The sequence below is a fragment of the Hylobates moloch genome, unplaced genomic scaffold (genome assembly GCF_009828535.3).
Source record: "Hylobates moloch isolate HMO894 unplaced genomic scaffold, HMol_V3 SCAFFOLD_5, whole genome shotgun sequence".
Classification (NCBI taxonomy): Eukaryota; Metazoa; Chordata; class Mammalia; order Primates; family Hylobatidae; genus Hylobates; species Hylobates moloch.
In genome coordinates this window covers 39,554,359-39,581,749 of record NW_026652280.1, presented here as the reverse complement: position 1 = coordinate 39,581,749, position 27,391 = coordinate 39,554,359, and the positions used below count along the sequence as shown (strand labels likewise).

The 27,391-nt window shown below is 37.2% G+C and overlaps 1 long non-coding RNA gene across 1 annotated transcript; it reads left to right on the top strand.

The window, feature by feature from the left end:
• The first annotated feature begins 195 nt into the window (after positions 1–195).
• Positions 196–3,712, top strand: LOC131383603 (uncharacterized). The gene is made up of 3 exons (XR_009213752.1): positions 196–395; positions 2,265–2,355; positions 3,487–3,712. It is a non-coding gene; the product is annotated as an uncharacterized LOC131383603 (long non-coding RNA).
• Positions 3,713–27,391: the final 23,679 nt, after the last annotated feature.

Below are 27,391 nucleotides of genomic sequence, written 5' to 3'. Positions count from 1 at the left end.
CTAATACTTTTTGAGTACCTTCTTACTTAAAGGGGAGTGATTTGTGACTTATTTTGACCTACAAAAAATAGTCCTTAGGGATGACTGAGTCTGACTTACAATGGACAGAGGAGGAAAGCAACACAGTAGGTATCTGTGAGAGACAGAACTCATATCTCCTCTCTTCCCTACATACACCACTTCCCCACCCCGCAACAATGGCCCACGGTCTCATTTTGTCATACTTGCTGTTTTTCCATAAATTGTAGAGAAAAATCAAGTCATAGGGTATATTCAGAGGGGAAGAATGTGTTCAAAGTGAACACAGGAACTAATCAGTCCTACATTAGCTTTGAGCCAGAGGAGAAGAGTGAGAGTCATTGAAAAGTTATAGCAGAGGCAAAAGAATGGAGAAGGTATGGGACATAGATATTTGAAATATATAGGAAATGAACTATAGTTTATTTTTTTAAAGTATCACAAACTCAATGCCTTTAAGGTCAGCTGAACATAGCACCTTTTGTATTAATGCAGAAATTTTTGGATGAAGTTTTTTTTGTCTCTATAAAATTTCACTTCTACTTTGAGCTTTCCTTCTCTCTCTCTTTTGTCCCTTCCTTCCTCCCTCCCTCACTTCTTCCCTCCCTCAACCATTCCCTATATTACACAACTTCAGAAAGAACAATTAACCTAACTAATCTGATATCATTAAAATATGATGAAGTAGGGCAAATTCTCCCTATTAACTTAAAAATGTATAGAAATTGATTTTTTTCTCTTTATTTTTGTTTGATTACTTGCCTCTCAGATATATGTATAAATTATATCTCCAGAATCCACCACCAAGTGGAAATATGCACTTCAGGTAAATAGAAAAAAAAATGGACATAAAAAATAACCTCTCTGCCCATCAAACCTTTTATTTCCGAGCAGAAATAATTACAGCTATGGTCAGTGGGGAGATTTGAGCAATTTACAGAGGTATAACAGTGGTTCCTATCAACACAGCTTTATATTCAGGGCAAGGCATAGAACTCAAGGTCCTGAAGCTTTGCCTATAATCTTTATTTCATTTTTTAGATGTTATGCTGTAATAAAATGTAAAAAGGGAATACATAAAAAGTTATAGAGGTGGAAAAAAACATAGTTTGAAGTTGTATGGCATTTCTTGACAGGGCATGTTCCTAAGGATATGCGGAGAATAACAAATGCCATTTGAAATAAGTACACTAGAGATCTAAAACTAGATTGAAAGCCCAAGTCAATTTTCCTGAGTGTCATTTGATTAGCTTTCTTATATAGAATGGTGGTTTAAACAATGCTGGGATTCTGAGTGCAGAAGTGCTTGGGAACACACTAAGAAATGGGTTCCTCCCACCAATTTCATTCCCGTGGCTTTACAACATTATCTTTTCACATTCTTCCTGTGTTTTTGCAATAATCCATAAATGAAGCAACATCAAAGAAAATGTGATTGATTGTAGTGAAACACACATGCACACTCACGTGCAGTAGGCTATTTTTCTATTCCCTTTCCAATTTGTCCCATGGTTGCTCCAGGCGAACACCTGTATCCTATTGCCAGTTTTTGGTAGGAAAATAGAAACAAACTTCTCAGGGGGGAAGTTTGAGGGGGAAACTGCACAGGTAACAAACAACTCAATTGTGTCTAGTGGCTATTTTCATATAGAAAGAAATTTCTCCCACTTTTGCCATGATGTTTATTCTGGCTTCTTGAGACAGATTAGAAAGCAGGCCTCAATGCATCTAAAAATTATATTTAGAAGAGATTGGGAATCATTTCGCATCCTTTTCCATTCCCTTTGTTTTATCCAGACAGAGCAGAACAGAAAATTTGTGTATTATAGTGATCACGCCGACTTGTAATTTAAGTGTAAATTGTTGATTTCATCACTCATTGATTAGGTTCTACCATCTATAGTATATGTTCTTTCATTTATCAGCATTTGATGTATTTGTTTCACACCCTAGAAATGCGATTCTGAAGTCTAACACAATCCTGTTAGATTGCCCTTGGTTTCCTAACCTCACAGAAGGCACAGGTTGATGGTGTGTCCAACTCAATACTTAAGTTCTGACAGTCTAGGGGTATGGAACGTAGACCAACTTCAACTGTTTAATGAACAAAACCCTATTTACTTGTTAGTCTTCTATAAGACATTTCAGCTGCTAAGCTGACAGTAGTGGTCAAGATATTAAGTTGGACAAGATACTTTCTGAAGTGTCTAGTTTTAGACCAATGAATACTTGGATTTGTTTTCTAGGCTACAGGACCTTCAGTTTTGTTCTACTGCTACTGCCTCTAAGAAGCATCTTATAAAGGCCGACAATGTCATGCATGTATTTAGAACCCCGGTGTGTATCTTAGACTATGCCAGATTGTAGACACTCTCTTGCCCTCCCTTCTCTTTGTTGCATTAGGTATGGTAGAAGATCTTGAACTCTGACTACGAATAATAACTCTTGACCAGAATACAACACCTCACTAACACAGAATAGACATTTCAAAGGGATTCAGAATGACTGCTTCAAACCAATATATGGAAGAAAAGCCAACGGTATTAGTATGAATGGGTTTATTTGAAAATGACTTAGTTATGAACTTTGAAGGCCTTTGGAGGAAGGGTGGAATTCTGAGGCTAAAGTGGCAAATTGAAGTAAGTGAATAATAGAGTATTTTGATTATCCTGGAGGTTTTTCTCCAGCAAAAGTAATTTATTTGATGAATTTGGTTACTTCTATTAAATAGATTCCAAAACAATTTTTCAATTTTCTATTTTATTTTAATTACATATAAAACCAAAATATAATGAGAAGGCATTTATCCAGCTATCCAATAATGTTGCCATAAATATTCTTTATGATTATCACAGCCTGTTTTATTCATGTGGACCATGCCGTGATTCCCAATCAAACCCTAAAGATAACAAAATCTGGTGTCCATATTCCTTGCTTAGGGATGCTTAAGTGTATTCATATTTCTTTTAAATATAGCATCTGCATTCCTTGTTTTTCTTCTTGTGATATCTGAAATGCATTTTATTGATAGAATTCCTAGATTAAGCTCTTTATTGTCATCATCAGATTATACTTCAGGACTCCCTGGAGGGAAAATAATATGCATACACATACATACGCCCAGTGCTCCAAGATCCACGGAGAGAATTTCAGAAAGGGGAGAATTTTTCAAAGATAATCACCCTCGTGTTGCTGTTCCTAAGCTACTCTTCAGCCAACACCTCTCAGTCTGTTGTCCACTATAGATTGCAAGACCCTGGGGAAGGGAACGTTGCTGAGTTCATGAGATTTCTGGAGTTTAATTAAGCTGTAGACAAACTCCTTATAGATTACCTCTAGCCCATAGACAATCCCTTTTGCTTCTTTTGTTTTTGTTTATAGCAAAATAATGCCACTTTACTCCCACCCTAGAAAGTAAGGACAAGCATTATTAATGATTTCTTTGCTAATCTTTCTGTCTTTTGGCAGAATGAAGAATAGTTCTTCTGGTGTGAGGATCCACTGGGTTGCCACTGACCCATTGCCTGAGGGTATGCGATGAAACCAGAATCAGCAACTGTAGATGGCAGCTAGCTCAGAAGGGGAAACGACACGTCTAATAACCAACAGGAATGGCTATTAATTAGCTGAAATGACAATAATTAACAGAAATGACAAGTCTAATAAATTTTCACTTAAGTGTTGTCATATGGCACTTTGAGTTTTAGCTTTCCATTTTAAATATTAATCTCAGTGAGGTTTACTTTAGATGAAGAGTCATATCAAGTATGACTATGGAAATAATTCTGTACAGACACTCCATCAAATTATGTTTAATCCATTTCACTTATGCTATGATCAGTAGAGAGTGTATTAAAAGCTCACATTGTCCCCCTAAAAATATATTCTTTTTGTGTGTATCTAATTTATGCAGCTCAGAAACATTCAGCTACAGGGATCAGAGGCAAAGTGGTTGTTTTTAATTTTCTTTGATATCTTCAAAGATAGGAAGGTCTCACCCCTCTGCTCTTTCCCCCTCTTCAGCAACAGACAAAGAAGGTTAAATCTTATTAGCATGTCCTATATAGCTAGTTGTAACCTAAGTGACCTGTCATGGCACTAAATGCCTACTAGAACTTTCTCTGTACTTGCAAGATGGAAATTTTATGCATCAATGCTTTTATGTATGCATCTGATTTGGGAAGTTCACTGCTTTATGGATATGAACATTGTGATCATGTAAATTGATCTACATAATGGGATTTTGTGTGTGTGCGTGCATATATCTATATGGATATGGATGTATGCAAGTGTATTCTAAAAGGAAATATAATACATGAAATGTTAACTTTAATGATATGAAATGCATTAAATTCAAACTACCTTGCATGTGTATGCAGATGCATTATGTCTCTATCATTGTACTCTGCAGGGATTTAAGGTAGAAAAATAATTCATTGTATTCTCTGATGTGCCACGCTAACTAAGAGTGCAACATGGTACTATTGTAAGCAATAAATAATATTCTCAGAGACCAAGACTTATGAAGCTTTTAAGAACATCCCTTAGCAAAACAGTGATAAAAATGAAATTTTATTCAGGGACATACAGCTTTTTCTTTCAGGTACCCTGACTAAGCTCCTTTGTCTCTAAACTATCACCTACTGATAACCAAGATTTCTAAATTACTGAATTCTAACAGCCAAAAAGTACATTATGTTCTCACCTCTCTTTCCTCCAAAATTCATTAACCATTGGGTCTCATTACTTCAGGACCTAATAGTAGATCGTCAGATAAGCTATTGGAGCCAAAGCACTTTTTTCTTTCTTCTGAGACAGAATCTTGCTCTGTCATCCAGGTTGGAGTGCAGAGGCACTATCTTGGCTTACTGCAACCTCCACCTCCCCGGTTCCAGCGATTCTCCTTCCTCAGCCTCCCAAGTAACTGGAACTACAGGCTCCTGCCACCAGACCCAGCTAATTTTTGTATTTTGTATTTTTAGTAGAGATGGGGTTTTGCCATGTTGTCTAGGCTGGTCTTGAACTCCTGACCTCAGGTGATCTGCCTGCCTCGGCCTCCCAAAGTGCTAGGATTACAGGCATGAGCCACCACACCTTGCCAGCATTAATTTTTTAAAACTTACCTTCTTCAGAAAATGCAATATGTTAATGCAGGTCCTAATTAGTTATCTGTAATTAAAATTAAGCTTGTTTGGTAACCCTAAACCTTGACATTAATTTCAGGACGATGACACTCTAAGTAGGCTATACATTGCTGGTGTACTGGCTTGGATAATGCACCCCCCGCCCTAAAAAATTCATGTCTACCTGGAACCTCAGAATGTGGTTCACCCTAAATTCAATGCCTTTCATCCTTGTAAGAACACGACGTAAACATATGAAGAAAAGAAGCCTATATATAGATGCAGGTGGAGATTGGAGTGAGGCATCTACAAGCCAGGAAACACTAAGAATTATGGAGACAACAGAAGCTAGGAAGAAACAAGGAAGGATTCTTCTCTAGAACCTAAAGAGGGATTATGACCTTGCTGACACCTCGGTTTTGGACTGCTGACCTCCAGAACTGTGAAAGAATGAATTTCTGTTGTCTGAAGCCCCTCAGTTTGTGTAATTTGTTATGGTGGCTTTAAGAAACTAATACAGTGGATATGTTTCATTATTTCTGATAAATTACAAATGTATACTCTTGCTTATCAGATATCTGGCCCAGAAAACTTGGAAAGCACAGAGTTTTAGTTTAAGTCTAATTTATGATTAGCATAGTAAACATATATTTCGAGGTGTGTGTGTGTGTGTATATATATGTATATATAATAAATCTATTGTAAGTACAAGTAATTGCTTTCTGCTTAGAGACGTCTAGATGTTGATCATGCCTACTAGTCAATAGAGGCTAGATTATTCTACAGTAACACATATCTCCACATTTTGTAACAACACAACTTATTGTTCTACCTCCATTCAGCGAGAATAAAATGCTCTTTCTCTGTTTTATCCACATTCTGGTACCCTGTCTAACAGATCAGCTACTGTCTATGATATTGCCACTGCCATTGTAGAAGTAAAGGAGAGAAGACTGCAGAGTCTAAAATGAGAGATCAAACATCTCACTTCTGCTGACAGGCTTTCGAACAGAACTAGACACATTACTCCACCTGACAAAATATCAAGAACAATCCCACCACGAGCCTAGGAGGAGAGAGAACAATAAGAACATGAGGAAAAGCACAGAAGGTCCCAGCATCATGCTGTGTCCTCACAGATTCTGAGAAAAATCTCTTATACTTCTTCATATTTCTATCCTGTAGAAGAATGTGGTACTCCATAAATTGTATTTGTTGATGAATGAATGGGTCATATCTGCCAAGCTAACTAACTAATTTAAAATATCTGGATAAGATGGTTTTCTCTTGCACAGTTGTCTTCTGATTCCAGCTGCCTTCAAAATGAGTTCTAGTTGGAAATATAGTGCCATTATAGGAAATATCAGTATGAATTCAGAATATCATACAACTAAAAATTGAGTTCTTTTTTTTTGAGATAGGGTTTTGCTCTGTCACACACGATGTGCAGTCAGTGGTGCGATCATGGCTCACTGTAGCCTTGACCGCCTTGGTTCAAGTGATGCATCCTCTTACCTCAGCCTCCTGTGTAGCCAGGATCATAGACAAGTGCCACCATGCCAAGCTAATTTTATTTTTTAGTTTTTGTAAAGATGGGGTCTCCCTGTATTGCCCAGGGTGATCTTGAACTCCTGGGCTCAAAGGATCCTCCTTCTTCAGCCTCCCAAAGTGCCAGGATTCCAGGCATGAACCACCATGCCCAGCCCAAACCGAATTCTTATAGCCAAGAAAAAGCAAACAGGTATCTTGGTTGGCATCTTTAATTACGACTGTCTATGAACAGTGCTTTATTGAAGATGCTATTTAGTGTTTTTTTTATTGTTTTGTTTTATTTTCTTTTGACTCTAGGACACAACATGGAGAAGTGTCTTTAAGTGAATGCTTCCAAGTAAATGCCAGGACAGCCTTTCACCATTCAGAAGTTCCTAATAAGAAAACTGCAGCATCACCAGAATGGAGCACTTCAGAGAGTGGGTTACCTGGCTGATAGAAATTTCACCATTCTCCACAGGAACTCCACACCTCCACTTGGTGACTTGTGTGCCAAAACCTTCACTAGCTAGTGTTTTTCCAGTGAGACATATCAGTTCCTTTTCTATCTCTACAGCCCATTCTATCACATGAACTAACTGATTATGAGGTGAGTTGAAATCAGACAGGCACCTTTCCCTAAGAACTAATTCATGTCAAATTCTGGGTTTTAATCAGCCAATAATTTCCTAGTTAAGGTGATAGCTATTAAATAAAAGTGACACTTTTAAGTTTAAGGTGTTATCTATTTTAGAAAAAGAAAACAGCTATTCTCAAATGGAGATGTTAAGACTTGAAAGGAATAGAAGTATAATATGAAAATGATAAACAGAGAGATAGGCAGATTTATGTGCACTTTCCTCTTGCATCATACCACATGACTGTCATCTTTCCCGTATCTGGGTAACATCTGGCCTTTCATTTTTCTTGCATAATATGTTTTGAGCACCTCACAGACTGATCACATAGTAAGATAAAGTTTAAAATGCTTTTTATCTTAATATTTTCTGTTTGGCAATAAATGGTCAGAACAGTTGAGAGCTGAAAATATTTTTGACTATACAAATTGGATATTGACAGTTTCTTATTCTGCAGTCCTAACTGAAGAAAGAAAAGTATGTCCCTCTCTCCTTTTCTTCTTTCTTTTCTTCCTTATTTTCTTTCTTCTTTTTTCATTTCCTTCCTTCCTTTCCCTCTCTCCTCCCCTCCTCCTCCTCCTTTTTTTTTCTCTTTCTCTTTTTTTTTTTTCTTTTTTTTTTTTTTTTTTTTTCTTTTTTTTCTTTCTTTCTTTCTTTCTTTCCTTCCTTCCTTCTTCTCCTTGCCTTCCTGCCTTCCTGCCTTCCTTCTTTTTCTTTCTCTCATCTTTTTCCATTCTTCCTCTCTCTCCCTCTCCTCTTTTCTTTCTTCTTCCTCTCATTTTATATGGGATTAAGACCTGGAATCTTTACAATCTAATTAAGATCAAAGAAACAAAACATTAGGTTTAGTAGGGCAAACCAAATGTACAACTTTTTAGGCCTATATGTGTGTATCTATTAGGAAAAGTTCACTTCATTAATACCAGTATGTATTAAAAATTGACAATCAATTTGAGAAAAGAACAATAATTTTTAAAAGAGAAAGTAAGAAGTGTTGCTGTTGTTTTGTCATCATCAAAATAACATAAGCATTTATGGCAGTATCAGGGGAAAGTAGAATGTTAGAGAATGGTGAAGCAGGGTTGAGAGGTCAGGTCTCTGGGAACCACTCTTTTCTATGTCATTTACTGCTAAAATGACCTTTGTCAAGTCATTACATGTCCCTGGGGCTCAGTTTCTGCCCTTTTTCAATGGCTAGATGTAATGAGACTACTATTAAAATAACTGAATATCACTTACAGGGTATTTTATCCTCTTCATTCATTCCCATATAGGAAGCAGAGATAACAGAGAAAATATATTGCACTAAAAAAGTGCAGTTTTTAATTCTGAGTTTACCAGTTTAGATGCTTAGATATATGAAGCCCCTACACTGGTAATTCCTGACCCTTTTTGCGATATTACTGTTGTTTCCATTAGATCTTATGATCAGTTGGTAAAGGCACATATTTCTAGAAGTATAAATTTGAATTTCCATCAGCTTCATATCATTTAAGCATAGTAGTCAATCAAAAAAAAGAAGAAGAGGAAGCAAAATAAGGAGGAGAAGGGGAAGGGGCAAGAGAATGGAAAAAGAAAATAGCAACAGCAAAAGCAGCAGCAATATGATGTCTCAACAGCGTCTAAAAGCCTCATGTCAAAGCTCAACGATAATTACATTTTTTTAAATCTATAAGAGAAAATCCCACAAACTCTTAAGACTCCCATTTAACTTTGCACAAATTCTAGGAAATTTTAGTTATCTGATTTTTTAGTTCGGAGGAAATTAAAATCAGGCAATAATAAGAAAGTTTCCAGGAATATTCAATGAGACATGACTAACTGCAATTCAAGGAAAAAATGAGGGGCAAGGAGCCTGAAATTTTTAAAATGCAGCCAGGGAGGTCTGTCAATTGTAATAAAGTGCAATTTTGTTGTGTGAATTTATATATTAATATAAATGAATTCTCCACTATATCCAAAGCATTTGCAGGTCATTATGAGAAGATACAAATAGTAATAAGACACGATTCATTTATGCAAAGAAATTTATTTTGAAGTTATTCCTGGACACAACAAAAGTGCAATACTGCATTTGGGGATATGCTAAGAGTGGACATACATTTGGGACTGCTGATGCAATCAGACTTGAGGTTTCTATTGCAAAAACAACTGTTATTCTTGGGCCATTTTTATCATCAGGGCCAGTCAGTGGGTCTTACCTGGAACTAGTAAGCAAGAAATTTACCAATATGTAGGGGATAGGATATGAAGGTGTTAGGGTTCTGTTGGTCTTAGTGGCAAGGAGTACTCACACATGACATATAGGCTCAATACTAACAAGGCAAGGACAGAAAGCAATTGTGTTCTCGGTAGGAGTATTGTGCAAGACTTTTCAGAGATTAGTGCTCACTATTCTGGACAAATAAATGATGAAGGGTTAAAGATCCTAGTTTGACGTAGTTCCTTAAGTGAAAGGGCTTCCAGGGGCTTATCTCTGTGCATCAGTGAGCAGTGTTGTTCTTTGTAGAGTTCCTGCCTCTATACAGGAAGAATCCGTGTATGACTGGCATGTGAAACAGAGGAATAGGAATTGTAAGTTAACTATGCAAATATCGAGTGGCCCAGTTAACCAAGTAAGGTTTTTAGGAGAAAAATCTTTCGTTCAGTGTCATTTATTCCATCACATTGAATACAGTTGGAATGATAGTCTGAATCTTAAATTCATGAGCATGAGAAGAGAATCAAAATAGCATTGAGAAACGGACTTTGTCAAAAACTGGGGCAGCTATGAAGAGGCTTACATTGATTGAGGTACCTACTTACTTGGCTCTGTGAGGGGTACAAAAACCTTATGGCATAAAAGAATGTCTAGTATTAAAAAAAAGTAAGGAAAAATGAACAGTTTATTCTTACTTCTATAGCCTTCCCATGATGCAAAGATTAAGAGAAGTTCCAAGTAAAAGTTTTTGAATGAATGAAAGAACATGCCATTGGCTAAATGGGAACCCATTAGAAAGTGTGGATTCAATATTTAGTAAGGAGCCTCTAGTGGGTAGAAGATAAGATTTGAATTCATTAAAAACAAACAAGAAAAAAGAAAATAAAGACTCTCTCATTAAAACAGTTATGAGTCTTCTGTCCCTAGGTATTATATTGTTGCTAAATCTAGTAAATATCAATATCTACTAAAGTAATATCTTAATAATATCTACTAAAGTAGACAGAATAGCTCAGACCCTTTAGAGCCCATGGGCAGTGAGTGTCTCAAGGTGCCAAGGGCTAACAATAATAAATAAAGGAGAGTTCCGAGAGACAGACGTCTAATTTGGGATGAGGAGAAAATCAGTGGCTGTCATGGTTGTGAATCACCACAATTCTAGGAGGAACTGTTTCAATACAAAGGAGATTTTAAAATGTGTTTTCTTGCTTTTTGCTTGTATGCATACGTACATACATTAGCATGCACATCCATGACATAAAATTCCAAATGCTTCTCTCCTTGCTAAGAATGTTCACTACTGAGCTAGTCTGCAACCAGTCTTGGGGTTATGATGTATCCTGGACCTAATAAGGCCAATACAATCTATCATTTAGCTAGTCAGGCAAACCCGTATCATTTTTGCAGTAACTTAGAATCCTAAAGGGATAGCCAAATAAATAAGGGGCAAATAGGTAATAGAAGATTGCTTAATTAAAATCCATTTAACCGATCCCCCTACTGTTGGGTTTTCTTAGATTTCTTCACAACCTCTTCCTTTATATCTGAGACATGAGCAGCGGTTTATTTCTGTTCAGCCAGTTTTCACAAAGAAGATGAAGCAAAGTGTTGTTTTGGTTTGCTTTTGTTTGTTTGCTTTTTTCGAATTTGTTGTTTTCTTCATAAGAGTCAGTGTGTATATAAACTTAAATAGAGCAAAACCAGGCTGTCCAGAGGTGTAGAAGCTGACTGGCAGGCTGACCTCCTTCACCAACGGAATCACTCACTCCAAGCACAAGTGATTCAATTTTGTGCCTCAGCAAAACTGCAGATTACTACATGCTATAGACCAGTGGGTTGCAACTCTGGCTGCAAATTAGAATTCCTTTGGGAGCTAATTTTTAATACCAATGTCTGGGCCCCCACATGTGGTATGAAACCAGATTCTTGTAAGTCGTGTCCCCAGAGTGTGTGTGTGTGTGTGTGTGTGTGTGTGTGTGTGTAGGCACATGTGTGTCTGTTTGTGTGTGTGTGTGAGTGCACGCATATATGTGAGATGGGTGCTTGGCATCCTGAGTGATTCCATGCGTGAAAGAATCAGGGTTGAGAATCCTAGAGCCATAGATCCGTATGTCTTCAGAGGTACTTACCAAATATAAATCTGAGGCTGTCAAATTTACAGATAATAGGTGTGCTGTAACTTAACTAGTAAGAAGTGAAGAATGTGAGCATAGTCCTCTCTAGGAAAATAAAGTTGCACCATAAGTATTCTTTTATAAATAAACGGTCCCTTTATTTCTGTAGCGAAACCAAGTAGAAATTTAAAGCAAGACTGAAATTTTTTCCTAAAATGCTCATCTGTGTCTATCCCAATACATGAAAGAATGAATAATCATCAGAGATTATGCCACAAATAATTTTATCCTGGAAATTTTTCAAAATAAGAATTACAAATTAGTCACATTAGCCTGAAAAGCCTTTTAGTAATATATCCAAAACCATATACATTTTAAACAGTTTTCTATAGAACACATATTTTATAACATATTTATCTTATATTTACACTTATGCACACAACGTATGAGATTCAAGAGACTTCTGATATAATTTTGTTTTCTTACTCAATAAACTGCAGAGAGTGAATCTTGACCCACACGGCATTAGAAGAGAAGCTGCCCTGTGTAAATCTGGATATCTAGCCTTCCAGGGTCTTCTAATTCTCCCTGTGTTTCTGTTCCATGAAGGTTTTTCTTGGGCAGCTAGCACCTTGCTTCAAGATCATTACCCTACTCCCCTGAGTTATTCTCAGCCTCAGCTTCCAGGACTGTGTTATGTACCTCAAGATGACTCCTTAATTTGTTTTTTTTTGTTTTTTTTTTTAGGTACAGCTATGCTCTCCAACCCCAGAGTCCTTGTGTGAGTTTGCTTTGTTACATCTGATATTCTCTGCTGTACTATAACCATGGAAAGAATTATATTTGTTGGAGAGAATAATCCCCTGATTCTGCCCCAGCTAAGCATTGATTCCCCTCAAGGCACACACCATATCACTTAGTTTGCAAATACAATTTTATATTTCTCTGAAACATTTTATATTTCTCTGTGGAGACAAAAAATGTTCCAGTTTCACATGGAATTCACATCAACCCATTTCAAGATCATCAAGTCACTAACCAATTATTCTAATATTTAGAAGAATCATTTCCAGATCACTGGGGAATCGAAGGAATAACAGGTCAATAAAGAGTAAATAGTTTGCAAATTATTCCTCCAGTTACTTTGCCTTAAATACAAATAATCGTGTATATCCAGACATTATTTAGTAGGAAAGTCACCTCTACTTCTCTCATTTCTATCACCATCCCTCCAAAAGAGCAAATTTGAGATAGGGTGCAGGCTGCCAGATGGCCACCTCCATTACTGTCTCTTCAGGCCAGAGGTATAATATTTCTGTGTAACCAGTTCACGTGTTTGTATAAACACTTCAAAACACCCAATCAATCACTTCTTTCTAGCCAGCACTTTTCTTAGGGAAGTATATGTCTCTGACCTGGTAGAGACTAAATGTAACGTTCTTTCTTTCATGAGCTCAGGGTTTAATGGGCCAGACACAACAATGGCACAGGCGAGCAATTTCAAGGCATTCTCATTATAACCAGGATCTGTGTTATAGAGAGTCGGAGGACACATGTATTGCCTTTAAAGATATGTTGTCTTATACAAAGCACTACAAACAATCAGGCACAGCAGGCTGACAGCTCTCTCTAAAGGTCAATAAAGGTTATGTGAGCCTCCTAACTGTAAAACTCTGTGTGAGCAGAAATTTATAAGTTTCTCTCTTCCAGGAGTAAACTTCGGTCATAGCATGTTCCATTAAAATCTGGGCAATAAGCTAGACCATCCTCTGTGTTCTGGGAGAAGAAGATCAAAGACTTTCTGGGCATCAATACCCTTTTAACTAAATTGTGATCTAAGTAATATTTCATAAGAGGTATTGCTTTTTGAATACTTTCATTTTTCAGTTGCTCTCTGTTTATATGCTACTGTCTACCCCTCGCCTTATTTCTTACAGAATCTTTTATAATCAGTTTCCTTGTTTTATACTGAACACCACAAATGAGAGCTAGGATTATTGAAGTGTGCTTTAAGACCAAGAGGTTCTATCAGGAAATGCAATCTGTCCTCCATAGACACAGTATCTGTGGTGATGAAACAAAACCTCGTTTACTGAATCAACACTAACCGATGCATAGCCTGCATGGGGGAAGCACATGCACATTCTGACAAAGGCTAGGAAGCATAAAACCACCAATCCTGCAGTTGCAAGGTCATAAAATCCTGCTTCCTATTTGAAAAGCATTTAATAGTGGACATTTTGAATGTCTTGACTTAGAAAAAGCCTGAGTACAAGGGAGTGAGTAATTACATCCTGCAAAATATGGGGAATCATCATGTTAGAGAGAGCAGATGGTCTTCCCGTCACTCCAATACCCCAACTTCAAATAAGCTCAGTGTGTTTTGACAATTTGACAGTTGATAGAGAAAAGGGCATTTCACTTGCAATTCGAAACAGAAACCTTAAGATGAACACAGGGCTCTTTTATGAACCTAAATGTAAATTCTCATCAGCTGACTTCCACTGGGGTTGAGGGGATAGGACCAGTCACTTAGAGTGTGCCATATCTGTTGGTAACAAATACAGCTTCATGAAATATTCTAAATGAATCACAGAGTTCAGGCTAATTAGAGGTAGTGTATCACTTTCATAAAGAGAGTAGATGAGGGATAATATTTAGAATACCTATGAATTTTTTGGTGTATGGGAAAAAGTGTCCTAACATATCATTATAATTATGACCTGTAATATGCATCAAATCCAAAAGATGATTCTGTATTTAAGGTTGTTAAATACATAGTGAGAGCCTATATGATATTATCATCATTATATATGGGGCTTTAGATTTTAAAAAAAGCATTTCTCCCTTTAACAATCTACTTTTTAGAGATATTGCTAACTATTCAAACTATTATCCACATAATTTAGATTAAATGTTTTTCTTGATGCAGGGGAAAAAAATAGAAATTGACTGGGCTGTAATGAACAGGACATTGGACTAAGAAACATGATTCTGGATTTCGCCTTCTGGATCTGCCACTTAGATTTAAACATTATCTGCCTCCATTTCCTAATATATAAAAGGAAGAATAATATCTGTCATATCCAGCCAGGGACAGTGACTCATGCCTGTAATCCCATCACTTTGGGAGGCTGAGGCAGGAGAATCACTTGAGCCCAGGAGTTGAGACTGGCCTGGGTAACACAGTGAGACTTTGTCTCTGTGAAAAATTAGCCGGGTGTGTTGGTGCCTGCCTGTAGCCCTAGCCACCTGGGAGGATGAGTTAGGAGGATGATTTGTGCTCAGGAGTTTGAGGTTGCAGTGAGCTATGACTGTGCCGTTGCACATCAGCCGAGTGACTGAAAGAGAAACTATTGTCTCTGGGTGTCACAGAGAGAAACTCTGTCTTTATAAAACAAATTAAATAAATAATTTAAAAATAAAGTCTTAAAAATATCTGTCTTATCTATATATATTGGAACAATAAAAATAAAATGAGAAAATAGGTTTTAGCAAAAGCACAATAGTACTGTTCAGTATGAAATTTACTTAAACATAATCCCTAGGCTCCTTTTTAAATTCTACATCTGCTTCCCAGGCAAACTCATTCACATCCATGACTTCAGCCACCACAAATACACTTAGAACTCTACAGATTGCTTCCAAGAGATACCACTCACTAGACATAAATACTCCACTCCCTAATCTAGAGCTGTGTCTCCATTTCAGGGTGCTCAGCACTGTACCTACCCAGCTCTTTAAATCTGCCAGGGTTCTGCAACTCCCACTTATGGTAAGAGCAAGACGAAGCTGAGGAGAAATGTTATCATTGTATACACTAAGTAGAGTTTTACTTTATTTTATTTTGGTTCACTTTATTATTCTCTAGAGACAAAGGTTTGACATCACCTTTCAAGATAATGTCATTCCTGGGGCTGGAGTGGAATAAGGACACTTTGCTTGTATTGAGGAAAAGCAAACATCCTATTCACAAATGAAGAACAGAGCAAAATTTGTTCTGTGTTTATTGTAAAATAATGCCTTCATTCTAGGCTGAGTTGCATTGCTGAATATTTGTGTGTTTTTTTGTCTTAAAAGAATTGCTTATTCTCTGGGCCCAGGTGTATTCAAAACCCTATGTATCTTGAGGAAAGTAGCGAAATTCAAAATTACAGCAACAGGCTGACAGAAAGTAGTATGGAATTTGGTCTGGGGACCACACACGCAATTCATTCCAACGTTTTCACAAAGGAATTTCACTCTACTGGGATATAAGATGAGATGATATTATTTATTCTAATCATGGCCCTAACCTATGTTGGAGACTATGTTGCTGTGTTGAAGCCCCTCCTCCTTTTTCCTATCTTTAGTAACATTCTCGGAAGGTTGTATAACATTTTAGCTATTTTAGGTATTAAAATTGGTGAGTCCACATGAAAAGCTCCATCTCCCATCTGATTCTAAATTCTCTTCTCTGCTATTGCTGATGTAAGAATTGGCTGCCCCTTTCACTCCCTTGCAGTTGTCTTTCTCTTAAGCTCTGTCTCCTCAAGAACTAGGACAGGGCAAAGGGATAAAAATTACCCCAAGTTAGGTAAAGAGGCAAACGTCCCTTTACCTTAATGGGCATAATTTTAATCGTTTTACTTACTTTTTGCAACTTGGAAGCATTTGCTTAGTGGGCAGCTCTGCTGTGCAAGCTTCAGGCAGGATGTCTTAAGTCTAGCTTCCACAGTGTCCACTTGACCTAGAGGTAGCTTATTTTGCCCAGCCAACTGGTGTGAGTAATGTTTGCCCCTTCCTTTATTCACCTGTCTCTTTGATCCAGTTTGCTCTTCTACCACTGGCATAATCAGATTATCAATTTGACCACCTATGCAGATATACAACCTGGAAATGAGATCCAGTCTCTTCTTCTCATCAGCACCTCACATACTCAGTGGAGATTTTCTTGGACCTCCGTGTACACAATGGAACAAGGCATTTGTTACAAAATCAGTGGCTCTTCCCCCGTCACAATGCTTACTTCTATAGCCTCGGTGAGATAAAGATAGTGAGGTAGATGCGCATTGTACTATGGTGACTTGTGCTAAATTTTAATGAACTCTGGAGAGACTCTGTCTGCGATTTTCCATGGCTGTCTTTAGATTGTGGAGTTCTTAGTACATTTTTGTTTTCAGATGTTGCATTAGCTGTTCTCTCACTGCTATAAAGAACTACTTGAGACTGGATAATTTACGAAGAAAAGAGGTTTACTTGACTCACAGTGCATGACTGGGAGGCCTCAGGAAACCTGAGGCAGAATCATGGCAGAAGGCAAATGGGAAGTAAGACATGTCTTACATGGAGGCAGGAAAGAGAGAGAGTGAGGGGCAAAGTGCCACACACTTAAACCATCAGATCTTGTGAGAACTCACTCACTATCATGAGAATAGCATGGGGGAAGCCACCCCCATGATCTAATCACCTCCCACCAGGCCCCTTCCTTGACACATGGGGATTACAGTGAGATTTGGATGGGGACATGGAGCCAAACTGTATCAGATGTATAAAGTACTTGCCTCTCACATTAATTCTTTGGATTCTACGTTCTAACACCCCTTGCTTCCTTGCTGGTCAATCCAATTTCCACAAAGCTGGGAAAAGCTCATACATTAGAGGTGGGTGGAGCCCCCAATTTTTCAGGACTTGGGGGCTCCACCCACCTCTCTGGGGAATATTAGTTTAGTCATTCTTATATTCCTTTTTCAGGCTCTAATCAGAGAGGGAGGGGGTTAAAATGTATTTATCCTATGCTGTATGCATTCTTGCTCAAGTTCTTCCTCCTCACCTGTACTGTTCCCAGGCATCTTCACCCACCATTATCACTATTTTACCTTAGCCATAGCATCCAGCTGCAGCCAAGGTGAGGCATTCATAGGGAGGTAGCAATTATTGACTAACGCCTGTCTTACCCCTACCCAACTGTAAGTTTTCAGGTTAAAGGACATTTGTTACAGGACATTTCTTAAGGTACTTCTCTGTCTTTGTGATTAAGTTAGTTTGCCCCCCTTGCCCTTTCATAACTCTCATTATACTCGAAATTACTTGCTCACTGACTATATTCTCTGTTAAATTATGTAGTTCTTGAGGACAGGGGTCAATCTCATGGATGTATCTTGTTCACTCATATATCCTTAGTATCTCATGCATTTTCCTAACAGCTACTTATTTATTAAGTGAATTGATAAATGTACAGAGAATGGAAATACTGTCATTAATTTTTATTAGATTTAGCAAACGATTGTTCAACTCTTCATTTGAATCTGCCCTTGGGGCTATCAAGAACCTTATTGACTCTATCCTTCTCCACCTCTATTGATTTGTCTGCATATTCTTGGTTTCTATATATGTCAGAGTTGTTTCAGATTGCCGCTGTATCTTCAATTCTATCTTTACTGCAGAGGCTGGTGAAAAACATATATCTTAAATATCAACAAAAAGTGATTTTTACATGGTTTTAAATTGGAATCTTTGAAGTCAAAAATTTGAAAATAAAATCTTTGAGCTCCTAATGGTTATGCATCTTAATTTTAACATGTTCTACAGTGCACTCTTAAGTGGTCTACTCAAGACAATTTAAATGGCCAAGCCTAATGTCAGTCATGGCTTCTAAGAAAATTCCTGGGTCTTAGGATTTCTTCATACATGTGCTTATTCAGCGTTTACTTTTTACTTACAATGAAGCAGTTTATTTTTCTAATGCTTCCAGCTTAAAACAATGAGGTTGTGTAGTAGAGAATGCAAGGCCTAGCATATTTGTGCAGGAGGAAACATGGAAGCTAATTAGACTGTTAATGGTAAAGATCAAACCCTGTTACTGATGAGTCTCTCAAGAGCCAAATACATCAGCCCCCTTATTTTATAGAGCAAAGACTCAGGATCTCCAAGGCAATGTGATTCACCCATATTTATAACTGGTTGGGGAAAAGGCAATGCTAGAATATGGGGTTCCTCCCGTCCAGTCCAGGACTCTCTCTTTCTACTATAAGACATGTGAACATTGAGGCCAGCATTCTAGAAGCAATCTGTTGTATTTGGTATTTTGCCAATTGCAGATTACAGTGAAAGGATTTGGATCACTTCAGGATGAATACTCAAATCCCAGTAAGTGGTCAATTTTACCAATGCATTTATGTAAGTAAACTGAGCACCAAAAATACAAAAATGCCCAATTTTGAAAATCTTTGTAGACAATGCGTTTATCTACATTTGCAAACAATGTAGATAATTTCAGGTAAACTTAGAAAAAAATAAAGTCAAATTTTCACCCTTCTTAAGTTATAGGGTTTTTTTGGTTTTTAGATTGTTGCACTTTGGTTTGATTTGGCTTTAAACCATTAATTCCTTGCCCCTTCCGTTTGTTCTTTAGAGAAAACTTCAGAATGCAGCTGCAGCCTTCTCCCCTTGTCTCCCTTGCAGCTGCAGCCTCACAAAAGGAGGAAATCATTCCCAAACCATCAGAGAAATCCCTCTTCTTAGAAATGGGAGCTGGGTGTATTTCTCTGAAGTCTTGTGGAAGTGGTCAACTGCTGTCACTAAGGATTATCTGGTCTCTGAATAACCAGGGACGTAAATCAAAGTGGGAGCAGGAAAGACTGATCCTCCCCAACAAGCCTGCTCAGGAAAGGGAACTATATCCTGTAGCCTTCTTTCATCTTCTCAGCCACATCCAAACGTGGAGAGTCAGCTGCATTAGCACAGTCATCTTCAAAGGCAGAGGACAGCAAAGCAAGAAGGGAGAAAAAAAGGAAAAAATCTTAATGACTAATTGGCAAACCGTCTGTCTATATGTGTTATCTCTCTATGTTACTTTCACTATTTTCCTTTTTAAGTTCTCATTGATTTAAGCCAGAAGACATTAAAGTGTGTGATATATTCTAGTCTGCTCCTCACCAAAGCCCTCCTAGTGGCACAGAGATGGACGAGTCTGTACCCCATACCCTTAACTTATCAATAATGACAACCACCAAGTCCCACAAGGTTAGGAGACTTGGCCAAGATCCTGTGGCTCCTTAGAAACAGAGCCAGTGCTAGAAACTCATTATTTTGACTTCTTCCTCACTCAGCATTCTTGCTCAGATAGTATCTTATTAAAAAAATTATTTTCCTTTTACAGTATGGTATTTTATGCCTTTTATAGCTGCCTTTCTCACTTTCCTAAGTTTAGATCAGGAGCCTTGGTTTTTATCCTTTTCTATCAAAACTTGCAATTGGAAAATGTTTTATATCTGTCTTTTACCACTTCAGATGAATGAGAATCCCTGCACCACCTTCCCTGAGGGTGTATTCGTGTTCAGCCATATATTCTGAATTGAGGAATGGAAGATGTGTGTCCTGTTAAAAGATCTGTCATCAGGGCAAATTGGGGGTAGAATTGGAATAGTTTTTGACACTCTAGTCTCTGAGCAACTATCTATTCTTAGCGATACAAAATGCACACATCACCTCACCTTCCAGAAAACTATGTGAGAAAATGGTGAATAACTGTAAGATGAGGAAGTTTTGTAAGGTGGTAACCTCCTAGAAAATTCTACCTATGTGGAAAAGCATTTACCAGTACCAATGTAGAGTATTTCTACTTTTCCAGAGGAGACAGTAAGAGATTTCTTTCTTTTCCCTTTCTTTTTTTTCTTAAAAAAAAAGTACTGAACAAATGTATCTTGAGTGTCATTGCTGTTGTATCATTTTGGGGTCTTTCTACTTTGCCTCAGAACTCCTGGGGACTCAGAAGAGGGAACATCTGTTTGTCTGTTTTGCTCCCTTTTGCAGAACTTGCTAAATAGGGAAGAAGTTAAATTTTTAATGTTCCCGAAGCTCTGTGTGTGAAACGATGATATTGGGTTGCAATTGAAGAAGAGTTTTAAGACAGGCAATTTTATACCAACTTACATAATGCATGCCAAAGTGCAAGACTGTTATGGAATCGCATCTGCAATTGTGAGCTGCATAATACAGCAATAGTATTTGAATATTATCAGATTGTAAATCGTAGAAATGTGGTATTAAGTGTTTGTGAGGAGTGAATTATGCCCTCTTCCATCGCAGAGACCCTAAGAGCAGTGAAAGCAGCCGGTGAATGGCGGGTTTCTCTGATTTATTGACAGGGCTAGTTGACTGGGATGATGCTTATTTTTATGTGTAGCACCATTATCAGCTCTGAGGCTTTACTCTAAAGAGGACACACACAGCGTGGAGGGATAATGTCTGCACACTTCCCCTCCTGGATGCCACGGCACCTGGAACATCCAGTATTATTTGGTTTTCTTTGGAAGGAAACAAGAAATCTAGAGAAATATATAAAGAATTAAAACAAATCTCCAGAGATAAACAGGAGAGTTTGGGGAAGCTAGAGATAAAGAAAAGGAAGACTAAACAAGGACCTGACTAAGGATTGTAAATAGCTTGAAGGTAGCATTGTAAATGAAGGGTGGAAATTATTCACAGTCTCAGATGATGGCAGAAGTAGGTGAAGTAGATAAAGGTAAAGGGGCCTGTAGGTAAGGAAGAAAAAGCTTGGGCCATATAATGTTTAAAAAAGTTTACAGCAAAAAGTATGGCAAAACAGAGAATTAGGTTGCTAAGAGTCATTGAAAATATTAAAAGAATAGGTTTGATAAAACATTAGCAGAACTGATGTCGAGGAGAACAGAACAGGTGCAACAAGCGGCATTTGGTGCTCCTGTTTCTGGAGATTTTGGTGGTCTATGCAAACATTTTCCCTGCTGGATGCAGTTTTGCCAATATTCATGACAAAAATCTTTACTCTCATGTGATAATGACATATTTAAGAAGCAAAATCTCCAATTAGACTGGGAGCTAGAAGGTAGCAATCGACAAGCAGGATGGGCTTTCCTTCTCGCTGAGAAACATCCTTATTCCTGACTTTGAAACTCTGATGATAGAGTGCATGAGTTAAATTAGGCTGATGGGTTAGAGGAAGCTTTTTGAATGGGATGAGCTCTAAAAGACATGGATATAGGACATATTTAATTTTATTTATTTATTTATTTTTATTGAGACATCATCTCATTTTGTCACATAGGTTGAAATACAGTGGCATGAACATGACTCACTGCAGCCTCTGCATCCCAGGCTCAAGTAATCCTCCTGCCTCAGCCCTCCAAGTAGCTGTGCCTGCAGCCACACACCACCATGCCCTGCTAATTTTCGTAATTTTTGTAGAGATGAGATTTTGCCACGTTAACCAAGCTAGTCTCGAACTCCTGAGCCCAAGCAATTGGCCTGCCTTGGCCTCCCAAAGTGCTGGGATTATAGGCGTGAGCCACTGCATCTGGCCTACTCATTCTTTCTTGCATAATTATTCTAAAAGGAATGTGGTTAGGTAATTTAGGATTTAAATACGGAGAAGAAAGGAAGATGGCTGTTTCAGTTGGGCATGCCTCATAAATTTTTTCAAATGTTTCCCAACTAGATTCAGCAGTAAGAGTGACAATATCTACAACCCAGAAGTTCTCAGGTTAGAGTGTTGAGGTATCAATCTTGCACGGGTTGATGGTTGTTCCCAACTCACAATTAGATGGAACTATATATCAAGTGATATAAATGGGAAAGTATCAGAGATGTGCCCGCATCCATGTGCAGAGTGTTACATCTAATTCCTACTCTACGCATTCAAAAGAGCAGACAGAACATGCAAAACAGCCTCCTTTACATCCTCACTGTACAGTATCAGTAGAAAATACGTTACTAAGAAAATGAACGCATGGTGACATCAGAGGAACACCTCCATTGGATGGGGCACCATGACTAATACCTAAAGTATGAAGGGCTACTTGAGTGAGTCCATAGACTGCTACAGTAAGTCAAAGTGATTCTATAAATGTTGTGGTTTATAACATTTACAAATGTTATAAAAGAAACAAGATGGAGCTGTGAAAATTGCAGGAGTATTAGTTTGAGTGTCACAATTGGGAACTACTACATCTTGCCTCACTGTCAAATCTTTGGCCAAGCAGCAAACAACAGTGACTACTGGAACAAACAGTAATAATGAATGTGAACTCTTAGGGTGAGGAACAAGGTAATGACTTGAATGGCTGCTAAAGCTCAGGGAAAATAGGCTAACCCCACACCTAGAAGAGAATACTCCAGAAAGCTAAAATTCTGCTTTTTCTTCCTAAAACTCTACCCAGAAATCAATATACACCACAGTGGTGTAACCAGGCTCATAGACCACAAAATCTGTGGAAACAGACACAGCATTACCAGAGAGGTAAGAGTGGATCTCAAATACAAAGGTAAACCCACAACCAAGCATAACCAAATATCTGGGGAGAGCCATACTATAAAGGAAAGGCAGAAAACTTGGCAAATAGAAGAACATATACTCATAGAAACAGTAAACAGAACAAACAATGCACTGAGGTAAATAATATACGTCTCCTCTGAGAGACACAGAGACTATTATGATTATTTTAGAAAAAAGATTTGAGCTTCAGGATGGTGAAGTGGTCTAAAAATCATTCAACTTGCAAACTGAAAAGTTAATCTTGAAATAAAGTGAATTAAAAAGTTGAATAGTAGACAATTAAAACGCTAAAGAGTAAAAATGTGTTTAGCCGCAAGGTGGAATTGAGGAGATGATTCCACTCTATAAGGTATATTTACAAAAAAAGAAATGAAGACAGGAAAACACACGTGCGGAAGTTTGGAAATTGTAAGCCAATTAATGCCAAACAGTGTTCTAGAGAGACATTATAGAGAAGTGGAGAGGAAAATAGGCAAAGACATAAAATTTCAAAATTCTCAGGATTGAAGAAGGATATAAGTTTCTAGAAGGAAAGAGCTAGGCTGGATGTGGTGGCTCACCTCTGTAATCTCAGCTACTTGGGAGGCTGAGGCAGGAGGACCATACAGGTCCAGGAGTTCAAGACCAGCCTAGGCAACATAGAGATGCCCCATCTCAAAACAAAAGAAAACGTGTATAACTAGAATGAAAAGGCTCACAATATGTTAAGTGTGATTTATAAGAAGGATGCTACACATAAAAATAGCATGGTGAAATTCACAAACTTCAATGATAAAGAGAACAGAGTCTTAAAAGAAAAAAAAGGGAATAAAAGAGATTTCAAAGTGCTCCAGTTTGACCTCAGATTCTCATCAGTAATACTGAATGCAAGAAGCCCATTTCTCTCAAGTTTCTCAGAGAAAATTATGTTGAATTCTATTATTAATTTTTGAGGGCAAAATAAAGACATTTTAAATTTTTTTTGGACATAGACACTTTATCCTCCATAATTCAAGTCTGAAAGAATTACTAGAGCATACATTCCAGGAAGTAAAATAAATGAATCCCAGAGAAGATCATACAGTTCAAGAAACAGCACTGAGCAAAGAAATCAATAAAATGTATTGCTAAGTCTAAATGAGCATTGATTACAAAATATCAACCTGAAACTAAAATCATGTGTGATATTGATGTTAGATAATGTCACTAAACGTGCAACAGAGAATGGCTTACTAATGAACATTTGTTTACTGTTGTATTATTTTATTTCATTTTCTCTCTATGCATGGTCTTAAACATTGTCTCATTTTCTCTTGCTCTGGGCATGTAGTGATAGGAACATCTTACTTCTTTGAAATCTTGTCTGTATCATCCCATTATAATTTTTAGATCTTTCATTTACTGTTCTTTATTTGTGTTATAACAGCAAATAAACTATAAACTCCTTCAGATAAAGTAGTTTATTAATTTAATTTAATGAGGCAATAACAAATATTTCTAAGATGCTAGTTGTATATTTAAAGAAAATAGTATAGTTTTCTGTGCTGGCTGGTGCAGTAGACATCATGGAATTAGGTAAGAAGCACAGATGATAGGGCAAACCTCCAAACACACAAATAAGTCATTTTTTAATAAATCAACTTGTCTGTATGATGTTGAAGGAAAAAGAACCCTTAAAATGCAAAAAAAAAAAAAAAAAAAACCCTCTGTTATTCCCATTGGCCTATCTCTACTGACCAGAATTCTATTGCAGAGACCCATATGCAAAAATATAAATTTTTTGAAAATCCCAACTCTGCCAGAAAAAGGCTCTGGACATTCAACTGCCACAGAAGTCCCCTGAAAATATCTGGCACAAGATAAATTCACCGTTTTCACTTAAAGTAATAAATATAAACGCAGGTGTCACAGGACATTATAAGGCAAGAGGGAAAGAAACACTACCTGAGAAAATGTTGCCAAGAAGTAGATAACTATCCAGGCCAAATATATCATTATCACTGAAAAAATATAATATAGTCAACTTTCCTGTAAAGCAATAATATAAACAAAAATATATTAAAGAAAGCAAAAGTGGGGTAGGAGTAGGAAGTGGAACATGAGCTGAAATAGCTCAGGAAATAAATAGCATAAACCATACAGTAATCACACAAATGTAGATGAAATAAAAATGAACAAAATAAAATATAATTAGGTCCATAGAGCATGAAAATGAAAAAGCAAAAGGAAATACGAGTAAAGGAAGAAATTTAAAGGATAAAAAGGAGGAAATGAACATTCAGCCTACATATAATCAGTCCTTAAAGAAAAAATAAAAAACAAAAAAATCATAAAAAGAAAACATTTAAAGATGGAAACTCAAGAAAATTTGTGGCCAGGTGTGGTGGCTCATGCCTGTAATCACAGCATTTTGGGAGGCCGAGGCGGGTAGATCACCTGAGGTCAGGAATGCCAGACCAGCCTGATCAACATGGTGAAACCCCGTGTCTACTAAACTTACAAAAAATCAGCCGGGCGTGGTGGCGGGAGCCTGTAATCCCAGCTACTCAGCAGGCGGGGGGCAGGAGAATCGTTGGAACCTGGAAGGCGGAGGTTGTAGTGAGCCAAGATCGCGCGGTTGCACTCCAGCCTGAGTGACAAGAGCAAGACACCCTATCAAAAGAAAAAAAAAAAAAAAGAAAATGTTTATAGAGTTTAAAAAATCATTTCTACATATTATAAGATAACTGTGCAGGGGAACACTCATGACGATCAAGTCTAAAATGCATGATAATAAATGCACTAAGTGCAAATGAATTTTTAAAAAAGAATTTTTAGGACTTCAAGGAGAAATAACCAATTCTCTTGTAAGATGAGAATAAAAGAAACAAACAAGGCTGCCTGCGACTTCTCCATGGCAACCATCAACACCCGCAGACATTAGGGCAACACCTACACATTTCTTGAAGATAGAAAGTGACTGAAGGATTTTGTATCTAGATCTAATGCCAATCAATTATAACATCAAGTGACAAATGACTTTTAACATCCAAGAACTCAGGAAATATTTTCTTATGTGAAATTATTAAAAATTCTAGTTCAAGACCACAGTCAATCACGGTATGACTAGAGAAAGTACGGCAAAAGCACTGACAGTATCCAATATCAGCATATATCTGTAGACCTATGATGAAGACTAATGTGGGGACGAGGTGTTGGAATAGAATGCAAAAGCTGCACGTTTAAGAAATTATACGAATACTAAAATTAGGAAAAGAAAGAGTTAAGAATTTGGGAGATAAAATCAATCAAATTAATTTAAGTATAAATCTATTAAAATACAAAGGTAGATATTAGTCAATAAAATTAAATGAAAATAAGTTAGAGAGATTTGTAGATAAGAGGAGAAATGAGTGTAGTGGCCACCTAATAGAAATTGTCTAAAACTTTGAGACTAGTACTATAAAGATAAGAAAAAAGATACAGCATTTCTTCAATATCAGAAACATGAACATGTAAAACAAACCAAAACAAAGGGTGCAGAAAACTACTTCAAAATTCCATAAAAAGATAAGCTTTAAGTCCATATATGTATGCTGTATCAACAAATTTAAACTGGCTGAACTCATCTTTCAAAAGAAAATGACTTTCAGATGTGATTTGAAGTGAAAGCAAAATTCTAACTACAGTAAATCCATAATATATAAGCCACCACACACATGTACACACATATATAAAAGTAACTCCAAAATATAACAAAAAATAAAACGTGGAAAAAATTTTCTAGAAAAACTCAAAGAAAATGAAAGCAACATTCATAATCCTAATATCAGACATGATTAAATTATGGCCAATAGACAAAAAGTCACTTTCACCTGCTAAAGTGTAAAATTGACAACAGAAATATTACTAATATGACTATCTATACTCCAAATAGCATAATGCTAACACTCTTAAAACATATTATAGGTACTGGTACAAATAAGTACATAAATAATATATTCTGTTACCTCATTCAGGACATTTAAATCAGGTAATATGGGGAAAGTTTAATAAAGTGGTTATTTATTTACAGAGGTAGGCAGGGTACAGAAAACCCACTAGAAATTGACAGACTTTCAGGGCTAGTAACAACAAGTTTTGTCTCACCCCAGGCCTGAGGGAGCAAGTATAAATTATTATCAAAAAGCCTACATGGTAGGAATTTCCCTGTAGTTAAAACATTATCAGTAGCTCAGAAAGGTAATGTAAATCAACACAGAAATGATGCAATTATCATAACAGATTGGTCAAACTTCAAAATAACTGTGAGTAAAAGGAAAAATAATCAAATACCAGCTTATATCTTATGGTCCTGCCCTGTAAAAAGGCAGACCCAGAACAACTGTGGGAAATGCAGAATGTGGAAGCTGTTGAGAAGCCTGAATTTAATGCTAAACTTTTGCCCCAAAAGACTGTCAGTGTAAATAAGTCTGAAAATAGAAAAAAATATGGGTCTGAGTGAATCAGAGCACTAC